This window comes from Haplochromis burtoni, unplaced genomic scaffold (assembly GCF_018398535.1).
Source record: "Haplochromis burtoni strain Fernald_Lab_line unplaced genomic scaffold, NCSU_Asbu1 Contig_30, whole genome shotgun sequence".
In the NCBI taxonomy this organism is placed as follows: Eukaryota; Metazoa; Chordata; class Actinopteri; order Cichliformes; family Cichlidae; genus Haplochromis; species Haplochromis burtoni.
In genome coordinates, this window is record NW_024582391.1 from 2,329,134 (window position 1) to 2,340,579 (window position 11,446).

An 11,446-nucleotide genomic window follows, 5' to 3' on the forward strand; every position below is an offset into this window, starting at 1 on the left:
TCCCATTGGTGACAGTAATACATACTGTGCATCTTTGAAGCTTCATTTTCTTTAAAGTGAACCTTCAAAATTTACTTTGTGTACAATAAACCATTCATAGCCAGTCCATGGGATTTGTTGCAATGCTTGTTTTTCTGCACCGACAGTAAGTGAAAACCAAGTGTGCCGACACACTGATAGTGACTGTCACTTTAAGAGATACTGGACATGGATATCATTATAAAATTCTAAGAAATGAAATATTTCGATTGTGCGTCCATCTTATCCTTTTCAGGGTCGCGGGGGGCGCTGGAGCCTATCCCAGCTGTCATAGAGCGAGAGGCGGGGTAGACCCTGGACAGGTTGCCAGTCGCAGGGCTAACACACAGAGACAGACAACCATTCGCGCTCACAATCACACCTATAGGCAATTTTGGATTAATCAATTAACCTTTCCCCACAAACTGCATGTCTTTGGACCGTGGGAGGAAGCCGGAGTACCCGGAGGGAACCCACGCAAACATGGGGAGAACATGCAAATTTCACACAGAAAGGCCCCGGCCTGATGGTGGAACTGAACTGAGGACCTTCTTGCTGTGCGGCAACAGTGCTAACCACCGTGCCACTGTGCTGCCCTGCTTTATATATAGTCTAAAAAAAAAACCCCCAAAAGTTTGATGCTACAGCTGCATAAAGTGTCATACTTCTGCAAGCTCTGGTTCACACCCCCAGTGTTGCCATCAGTCAGTCTCCATCTCTTTGCTGACCCTTTCTCTGCTCTCCTTGCTCCTTATGTTTCTCACCTCCTGTATCCCATCAGGCTGACCCGGGCGTGTTACCCGTGGTGAGTGAGACACGCGAGCAAGAAAACCCCAGGCCGATGCTGCTGGGAAAACCATCATCCACGTTCACACCTCCACCCCCCAACCCGTCAACTTCACAGCAGCACCGAACACCAGCTAATTTATTACATGTGTCTTTCTACTGGGCAGGGATAAAGGCATATAAAGAATGACCTCATCTCCCTCTCTCTCTCTCTCCCTCTCTCTCTCACACACACTCACAAGAAGCACACAGACTGCATTCTTCTTATTTTTTTTAAATGATCTTATTGCAAATCCATTTGTTTTATATAGTATAACACCATCTCATTTCAAGCTGGCTCACTATGTACAAATGCCAACATCTTCTGTCATCTTCAGATTCAGCGTTCACACTTTTTTGGCCACAGAAACTACATTTAACCTCCACTGCATTCATGTTTGTATCCCTCTTTTCTAATTTAATTATATTCATCTAATCTGAATACCGATTAGAAACAATCCAGTATGAGATAATCAGCTTGAGTACCCGATGACTGTGGTTTCCTGCGATCGTCTAAATTAAAGCTGAAGCTATTCTGCTCATTTCCAGTTGCACATTTTTATTCTTGACTCTACCTGAGTAGCTTTGTACAAATTACAGTTCAATTAGGAGCGATCATTTGAAGCTAAAGATGATTTATTGAGATACAGAATCAAGTTGAGCAATTTAGTGATTAGGCTCTGATAACCAATCATGACTGCACAGTGAAAATGAACACAGAGGTTTGGATGCAGTTCTGTGTGACACCACAGCAGCAAAGACTACTGTGCTGCAGATAAAGCACCATGTGGTGACAAAATCCCAAAACCAAAAAGGCAGAATTACAGAAGAGCACTGCGATTTAAATGACACAGAATGGAGGCTGATCGACTTGGAGAAGGAGGACAAGAATAGGATTAGAAAGTGTGCAAAGGTGTAAGTGATTTAAAGATAACAGACTAGTAGCAAAGATCCAGGAAAACGTGCAGATGACTGATGAGAAATCTTCCATACTGAATTTACACATAAGCTTTATTTCTAACTTTCTTCTGATTGGCTGGGGAGGGAGGGTTCAGGGTCACCTAATCCAGCCGTAACTATAAGCTTTATCAAAAAGGAACATTTTAAGCCTAAACCTAGGAGTAGCGAGGGTGTGTGTCTCCCAAATCCAAATTGGGAGCTGTTTCCCCAGAAGAGGGGCCTGAAAGCATCCCACTACTTTTAAATATCTTAGCAACCACAAGTAAGCCTGCAATTGGATTGCATTTAACTGCAGGGGAATTATGCCCATAGTTATTATTATTTCCAACTGTTATAATTTACATACATTTGTGAATATAGAGTAGCACAGGGCCCCCAGCAGGAATAAAATGTGTATACAAAATGAATAAGACAGAAACAACCTTGAGTGGAGGTGGGTTGAAAAGCAGCTTGTAAATGTGCAACAATTCTAGGCAGGCTAAAGCTACTTAAATGGTGTGCCTTTTATGAGATTTGTAGAGACATTTTTAGAAATGATTAGAAATCAGCAGAGCCATCAACTGATGTGGAATTAAGATCAGCTAATCTGCTGATCTGCTGGCATTGCAGCTGAGTTTGACTCCTATCTGAAGTAATGTTATGCTTGATTTGACAACTTTAGGAAGGTTTAACTGTTATAACAGCCCAAATAGAACTGTTGAAACTGAAGAGAAATATTTCTATATCACAGTATCACGTGAGCTGTGATTGAATGAAATGTACAGGACTGCATTTGTTGCTTGTTGGTCTTCAGAGCTGTCATTTGACCAAAGGCGGCACTTTGAAAAACATTTGTTTGAATCAACCAAGCAGCATGATCATGCAGCGGCAGAACAAATCACACAACACTGGTCAAATGTTACTTATAAAGTAGTGGCCACATGTTATAAACACATTACTGATTAGCCACACAGTAGTATTTTCCTGTCATTGTCACCATAAGGACTCAAATCACTCTAAACTACACACTTTAATTATAAAAGTCTGACAGGAATTCTGTATGACAAAACCCTGTTCTCTTTGTTGTCTTTGCCCATTATGACTTAGTTTTGCTTTTTTCTGAACAGAGTGTAGAAAATGTTTTAAAATTTAAATAGAAAAGTGCGATTTTATTCCCTCCAATTGATCGTCCACTTGCAAAAGTGATAATAATTGCATTATGGGGTTGTCACATGACCCTTCGTAACAGTGTTTGCTGATTGGTAATGGAGGAGATGTAAAATTTTTAAGGAAAACTGTTTGCTAACTACAGCTCTGCAAACAATGAAGAGTGGAGGCTTTTCTTCAGTTCTATCTCTTGTTCAACATAAAAATCATAAATTTGCGATACATTACTCGTCAACGTATTGACCTGTCCTGAATGAATAAGCAAAATGATGAGGGGAAACAGGAACTAATAAAACAGACCTTGTTTTAATAATTCTGAGTAGATCTATGATGTAGTGTTTTTTTTTATTGTTAACTGTTAATTGTGCATGTTTTAAAAGCTAGTGGGGATATATATGTTTTCACATCTGCCTGTCTCTTCTTTGTGGTGACAATTTTCTGAAATAACATCACCAATCTGGTCCCCCAGAGGTAGGAGAGAGGCCAGATTTGATTAGCAGTGGCGTCAGGGCTCCTCTGGTTCTGGCACAATGATCCGGGCTTCTCACTGTGCTAATATCAGTGGGTCCAAACCCACAACTGATAACAAGACAGATAAAAACCCAAAGGAGAGGCAGCAGAGGAACCACTGGAAGCATAGCTTTCATCAGTCACTCAGTAAGTCAACATGGGAGCAATAACATGCTTTGACACTGCTACTGATCTGATCTATGAGTCATGTTTAAGAAATGGCCTCACTGTGGAGGTTCATGGCACACACAATATCACAAATGAACGGCAAAAGACAAAAAAACACGGAGCTAAATGTACCCACATGAGCTTTCACAGACTCCTTCCTCCGATTCTGCTCAGGCCTGGGTGGTTTGAGAACGTGCCAAACTAATCTACAGTATGTAATGCCGTATTTGTGCATGTGTGTCATTATCCACTGAGCAAAAACAAACAGAGAAGGTCTGTTGGGGCAGAGACTGGACGATATGGGTCCAAAGCTTTAATTTGACAGGAATCATGCTCAGGGCTTTGTTGGGGCTCCGCATCAGGCTGGCCATTTGTACAGGCTCTGATTGCCACCATCCAAGTCACATAAGCCAAAGAGGAAATCTTCAAATAGAGGAAATTAGCGGTAATTGCTCCCCTGAAAATGACTTCTTTAGAAGGCCACTTTGGTAACTCAGCAAACAAACCAACCCTTTAGGTTAGCTGAGGAACAGGGAGATCGGCTTCTGAGATAGGTAGGTGCCAAAAAGCCTAAGAGTACAGTACAGGGATGGTGAAAAAGAATGGGATACAGAGGAACACAAGACTGGACATCCAACAAGCACACTTTGTTCTTTGAGAGGATTGAGCGTATCACGTCCAGGCTTCTCCTGCAGTAATTCCCTTTGTACTTGCAAGACTTAATGAAAGTGAGAAACAAAAAGAGGGGAAATGGGAAGATTATCAAGCGGGAAAACACATTTTTTGATCATTATTTTGTGGAGGGATTTGGTTCTAATGCAAAACTAACGTCCCTTGGGAGAAACATTAGAATCGTGCCCTAATCTGCTCGTCTGTGTCAGCACTCTCCAGAGATTCATCTAAGAAATAATGATATATAAAAACCCTACAAATCCACCGAGACAGGAGGATTACTCTTTCAACCGCTGACAGATCTGAAGATAGCATTCTTTAGCGAAACTTTGAAAACCAGACGCTTTGGCCAAGCGTGTTTTTATATAATCTTCTGCGCTACCCTTTCAATCAGTAACACCTGTTTGTTCCAGAAAGACCAAAAAGCTTTGCAATGCCAAAACCTTTCCCGCCTTAATTCTCGAGGATTTCAACTCAACGAACGACTGCATGCAAGCAAACACTTTTCCACCAGATAATCTTCTCCCTTTCACACCAATCAGCCACCAGAGTATTTTTAGCTGGAAACAAGGAGGAAAAAAAAGAGAGAGAGACATGAGAGTAACAACGTGGAAAGAATTTGGAGCTAATAGGACGAATGCTTGCAGTCTGCTCTTGACGAGTGTCGGACAGAATGACTGCCTCTGTGTGACTGATGCCATGTAAAAAAGAACGTTTTATGGTAATTGCCCATGTAAGAAAGTTTTACTCAGCTTTTTTTTTTTTTTTTTTTTTTAAAGGGAAGCTTAAGACTCTAAAAACCTCATACATGGTTATGGGAAATTTATTTAAGAGCTTACAGTAGCCTGCATTGAAAAGCTCACACCTTGCAGCATTCTGTGCTCTTTGTCAGGCAGGACGTTATATAGATTACCGTAAAGCATGCCAGTGGAGGTTTGGCTATATTGAGAGGATGGACGGTTGCCATTTTAAAACAGAACAGGGCTTCCCTTGGGAAAGTTGTTCAAGCTAAACACACGTTGTTGTGGGCCCCGACGCACAGAGTCTCTTTCACTGCATTGTTTCTGCTGCATGCAATGAGGCATAACGCAAACAAGTTCATCTCATTCCTCCTCTACTTTGCTGCCTTGTAATTTCAGCGTGGAGTGTCCCACGCATCTACCCCACATCACAGCTCTGTCACTCACCCCTCCGACTCCCTGAAAAACATTGCATGCCTCGACCTACACCGCAACATGGCCTAAATATACAGCCCCCCTTTCCCTTCTTCTCTCTGCATGCTCTGACACTCTGTGTGCACTCGCCACCGCAGGCTTCCCTCTGTCATATCTCCTGTATGTGTGCGTTTGCGTGCATAAATGTTTTGTATGTGCACCCTACTGTGCTGCTTTTCTGTTTTTTTCCCCTCCAGTTCGTGTGAGACCAGCAGAAAGACATCAATCATTCCTGTGACTATTACAACTTGCATTTCAATTTGTTGGCCGCAAATGTCAAGGCGGGCCGTGGTGTGGCTAGATTCAGGGCGAGCGCCTCAGGGAAGGAGGAAGCAGAGACAGTAGACTTGGGGCCACTGTCTGGAGATCTGTTACCAGCACAGGACCCGACCCTGTCAACACCAGCTCACACTCGGTTACAGAGACACAGAGACGACGGCGGGCAGGGTGTGTTTGAACAGCGGCAGCAAGCATGGGACCGGTCAGAGTGCAGCTCTCACTGCTGCTCTGCCTCTAGTGGTTAAGAGCACACACTGAGCAGGACTGTTGTTTGCATTAGAACTCAATATCACGTATTTCAAACACAAAGTGTGTCAAACATTGTGATGACTATGTCATGTAGTTAAGATATGCAACTACTGTATACTGGTGGCACTATTATGGCTGGTGGGGCATTATTATGTCCAGAGTCAGCATTTGTGCAAGTAATGCCTCTGAGCTAAAACCTTAGGCCTTGAATATTTGTTTAGCTCTTGTTGATGTCAGCAAGCTTGCAGATCCTTCAAAAACCTTTTGTTTGTGAGGGGAAGCCAATCAGTAATGGACTGGTTCTTATATGGTGCTTTTCTACTCTATCACTAAAAGCGCTTTATACAACTGATTTATTCACCCAATCATACAAGCACATTTTCTATTCATGCACATTCACACTCCGATGGATGCATCGGAGGACAACATGGGGTTAGTATGTTGCCCAAGGATATTTGGCATGCAGACTGGAGCAGACTGGGATCGAAACACCAACCTTCTAGTTAGTAGCTGACCTGCTCTAACACCTGAGCTACAGCCACCAGAAAGCAAAGGTTGCCCTCAAAAGGAAAGCCACTAAAAGAGGTTAATTTCTGACTGTGGATGAACTGAGGGGCTACACATAGGCCCAGCATGGAATAAGGATTGAAATGAGCATTATAGGACCATTTTAAAGAGGCCCATAAAAAGATTCTTAGATATAAAAGTTTTATGTTCTTTTTCTGTATCTTCAAAATATACTTTTTTTAAGTCACTGAGGAGCACCAGATTTTTTATTTTTATTATTAAGTTTCTATGATTATCTAAAACATTAAGAATAAAGTTTTGAGAAATGGTGATGAACTAGAATACAATTTCAACAGAAAAATTCATAAAAGCTTTCTCCATTGTAATAAACTGGAAATAAGGTATGTTTAAAATAATAGACTTTTTCCTGCATTTGCATAATATTAGAAATTTTTCATATCCTCCTATTCATGCATCTGAAACTGATTTTTTTATCCCAGTGACAATGATCCTTTATGTGTAAAAAATGTGCATTAGTCCACTTGTGGATGTAAACTTTTCTAATTATTATCAGTGATAATTTTCGGTGACTACTAAAAGAATATGTTTGAAATTTATTGGATGACAAACAGCAAATTAAAACCAACATAAAGTCTAAGGTGTTTGGCCAGAATATGAATATTAATTGTTGATTTCTGCTGTATAAAGTCTGAATGTGTGTTGTGGTTGAATTCATCAGTTTTGCTTTCTTGTTGGTGTGGATGTCCGTCTCAAAGAGCTGCTTGGACATAAAGTGGTAATCCACACCATCGGTCTCCTGGTTCTTCTTGGCCCGACTGGTGCTTGAGTGAAAGAAGATGAAGATGGAAAGAGAGGGAGTGATTACCTCAAACCCAGACTGTCTGACTCACTGCTGGGGCAGAGACCATCTGAACTGAGCCCCTTATTACCAGCAGTGGAAGTCTGAAACACAGCACAATGGGTCATGCCAACCCTTGTATATATTGTTGTGTAATAACTGTAAATGACACAAGCTGTAGTGCTGCAGCCCCAAACTCAGACACTTAACTGACATTCAGCAGAGCTTTACTGTCTTAATAAATGTGTCTCTTGTAGCGTTGTTCGTGTTAGCCACCAGCACTCAGAGCTGTAGGGTAACTGAGTTGAGGAGCTCTCATTAACATCAGGTCTCTGCATTTACTTGGCCATAAACCATAAAGCCTTGCTGTAAAATGGGTGGTGCGGAGGCACGTGGCAGGAACGTGAGCTGGTGGGTTTGTAAGGGTCAAGGGTTGGTCTTATACTCTAGCTCTTTGCAGAGAAGGTCAGAGGGGAGAGGCTTACACCCGTCAGACACTCTGACCAGCTCCAAAACAAACCATTAAACTTTTATCACCTGCAACCAAAGCTGCCAAGTTGTTCTTTGCTCTCCTCTGAGCTGTTCATGTGTCGACGCTGTACCCTGGTTGTGGACCAGAGTCTTTCCTTTGCATGGTCCAGGCTGATCTACAGGGCTCATGGAAAATTAGAGGTGTGATTTAGGCAGCGTTGCTTGTTTGAGAAATTCAGCTGTGATGGAGAGGATGCTGAAGAAGTCCAAGATGGCACACACAGTAGTCTTGTAATAAGATAACATATTCTTATGGCACAGTGGCAAACAGTCTTTCAGTAGTTGCACCAACACCATCCACTGCGCATTATTTTGGCATCTGTTTAGTGGTGCAGAAAACAATTGCAATACAACAAAAGAATGTGAAGCTGATCATTTGCCAATCGTGGAAAATATCTGTAAGCTTGGACTGGAATCAAAATGTTTAACCTCCAGCTCTAACGGCTTATTGCAAGGCTCCTTGTGTTTCTTCCACAACTGGTTTGATTTTACATTGACAAGCAGAGAGACCGAGAGAGAGACAAAAAAACCCATGGCCACAGGCTGGTGGTCTCCAAAGCTCCGGTTTTCAAATTAACAAAAAGGGGCAACACTTTCAAGCTTAACCCGAAACAACAGCAAGTGTTAAACATATCCATGTGTCCACTGGCAGCAATCAAACATTCAAAAAGAGCGAGACGAGATACTTTCCGATTCTCTTTCCTCTCAATGAGAGCCAGGACCTGTGCCATACGTTTCCTATACGGGTCTGAATCAGACTGTCTGGGCTCTATTAAACAACAGCAGCACAGGTCACATTTGAGAACAATTAACAGGCTGTGTGGAAAAAAAAGGCCACGCCAATGGGATTTTAATACCGGGGACATTTCAAGTGTCAGACTTTGACTGGGACACATCCATTATGCCACACGGCGTGTAACAAACATTGCAATTAATATCAGTGGTCCTCATATTTCCTTAAACTTATGTTGCAGTTTCCCTCCAAGCCCCAGATGGTGATTACGCAATTAATGCTGCCTTTGCCTTGCTTAAAGGTATAAATCAAAAAGATTTATTTGTCCCAACTTGCTGGCTTTGAGACATCCCTAAAAAGAAGAAAAAGCTTCTGGCAAAGTGTAGGGATCGAGTCGTTCACAGAATAGCTGGATGGTGTTCAGATTATGGAAAGCTGTTGTTGGGTCCTCAAAAGGAAAAAAGGGAGGAGGCAGTGGAGAAAAAACACAGAAAGAGAGTGAGAAATAAACTGTGAAAGAAAGGAGAGTGGGTAGCTCGGTGCCAGTTGGTGAAGCAGTGGAATGACAGGTCTTCACACAGTTTCCTCCATCATTTGGAGCTTTTCAAGCTGTCTGCGAAAACCTGACAATTACACAGGAGTAGAAGCAGCCGGCCCGGCTTTGACGAGAGCAGCCGTGTTGCCTGAGAGCAGCTATGGGTGTTAATGCCAAACATCTCCCTCCGTATGTATGTGTTTATGTCTCTGACCTGCATTGCTTAAACACTATAAGCAAACCAAAGTGGAACAAGTAAACGAAACATCTTTCACCTAAAGTGATTATTGTGATTTGTAGCTGGGTGCCCTGGGGTGCTTTTACCGCACTTACATTTCTCCGAAAATGTGTTTCCAATGTGTTTGTTTCAGAGGAAAGACGTATAGAGAGAGATTTCTTGGACATAAATGGATTCTGAGGAGACGAGAAGGAGACAAATAATCTATATATTCACATTATTTATACAGATAGCTCAGTTACCACCAGACCAAGACAACAAAGTCATAAAGCTTAGTAATAAAAGCTTTTTCTGGACAGAAATATTTATGGACAGAAATGTTTCATATAATGAGATTAATGTACAAAGATTTTTATTTGACTCTCATCCTCAATTTACAGAGAAGAAGAAAGAAAGATAAAAACTTTAGATTTTGGCACGAAAATGTTCTAATGTTTCTTTAAGTTGAAACAAAGGATAAAGAGACACATTTCATGGTCAGCACGTTACCTCCGTAACCAGCAGGGTGCCCCTCCACAGTTGTTTGCAATTGGCCCGCAGGCCATCCAGCTCACTTGTAAACCTGTGCAAGAGCCAAACAGTGTCTTCATTCCACTTCAAATCTATTTGCCAGTAAATGGCAAAAACTGGTCTGGTAAAAGGTTTATGGTGGACGGGATGTATAAAACACACTTTCACACATAAGACACAGAGATAAGAACAAACAAATATGCAGAGTGTGAGAAATGGAATCTACTCTTCAGCTCAAGTTGACGTGCTTCAGTCAAACGAGTGAAGTGAACTTACGTGGAATACTCATACTGAAGTGCTGTGGGTTTTCTTGAGATCACTCAAGAAGACACCTGTGTGTCCCACACACAAACATAATTTTATTACAATTCTTTTCTAAATGCGATTAAAAACAAAAACAATCATAAATTACTGCCTGTTAAAAGTTTAAAAAATCTATTTAAAAGAAAATCTAAATAAAAACAGCAGTTATCACCACAAGTACACATTATTAAAAATTTAGCACAAACATTCACAAGAGTCAGTTTATGATTTTGATTTTGTGGGTCGAGTCACGGCAGAAAGCACATTCTTGGTCTTATGTCAAAATTTCAAACACTAATATCTAATAGGATCAAATCAAGTAATGAAAATCTGATTATTTAATTTAAAAGGGTATTTTTTGTATTACAGGCTGTCTGATATTTGATATTTCAAAATAACAAGGTATTTATCTAAATATGCACCAACTGGCATATTGCAGAACAACAATCTAAATGTTGGATCAAGTCAATTTTCAAATTCTTTTGAAACTATGCTGATACACTAAAGTTCTCAACAATAAAATATATTTCTTAAGAGAATTCTGATCTCTTTTTATTGCTCCATAGGTCACGAAACACCATCGGCTGCTAGAAAAAGTCAATTCTTGCCATGTTTTTAGGAACAAGATGTTTTAGAAATGAGACTCTGAGAGCAAAAATTGATTAGAACCGTCAGTAAAAACCTTCAAAAGAGATAAAAGGAAAACATGGAAATTTGGTGTATTTAATCATTACTAACATGTAAATCTGTGACCTATAGTGTGGAGAAAAAAGAAAATGTGTCCTTAAAAAGCGCACTGTAAAAAAAAATGTTGACATCAAGCGATGACCTGATGTGACTAAACAAGAAAAGGAAGAAACAGAGATTTGGGGATCATCCACTGACGAGGCAGCAGTGGGAAGAATTCCAGGATTTGATCCAGGATTTGAAGCTGTATCACAACCGCTTTCATACATATTTCAAGATGTCAGCGGGCTAGTTTGAACGTATTGGCAGAGTTGGGAAAACATCTGAGGAGGCAGAGAAATCACGTCAGAGAGCCAGTTGACCCGGAGCAGACTCTAGCTGTGCATCTGAGCTTAAATAGTAATATTTAACTTTTTCCATATTATTGTATATCCAGTACCGATGCACAGTTTTGAGCTATGATTGGTCAGATTTGTATACCCGGATCTAAAAATGGGGGGGC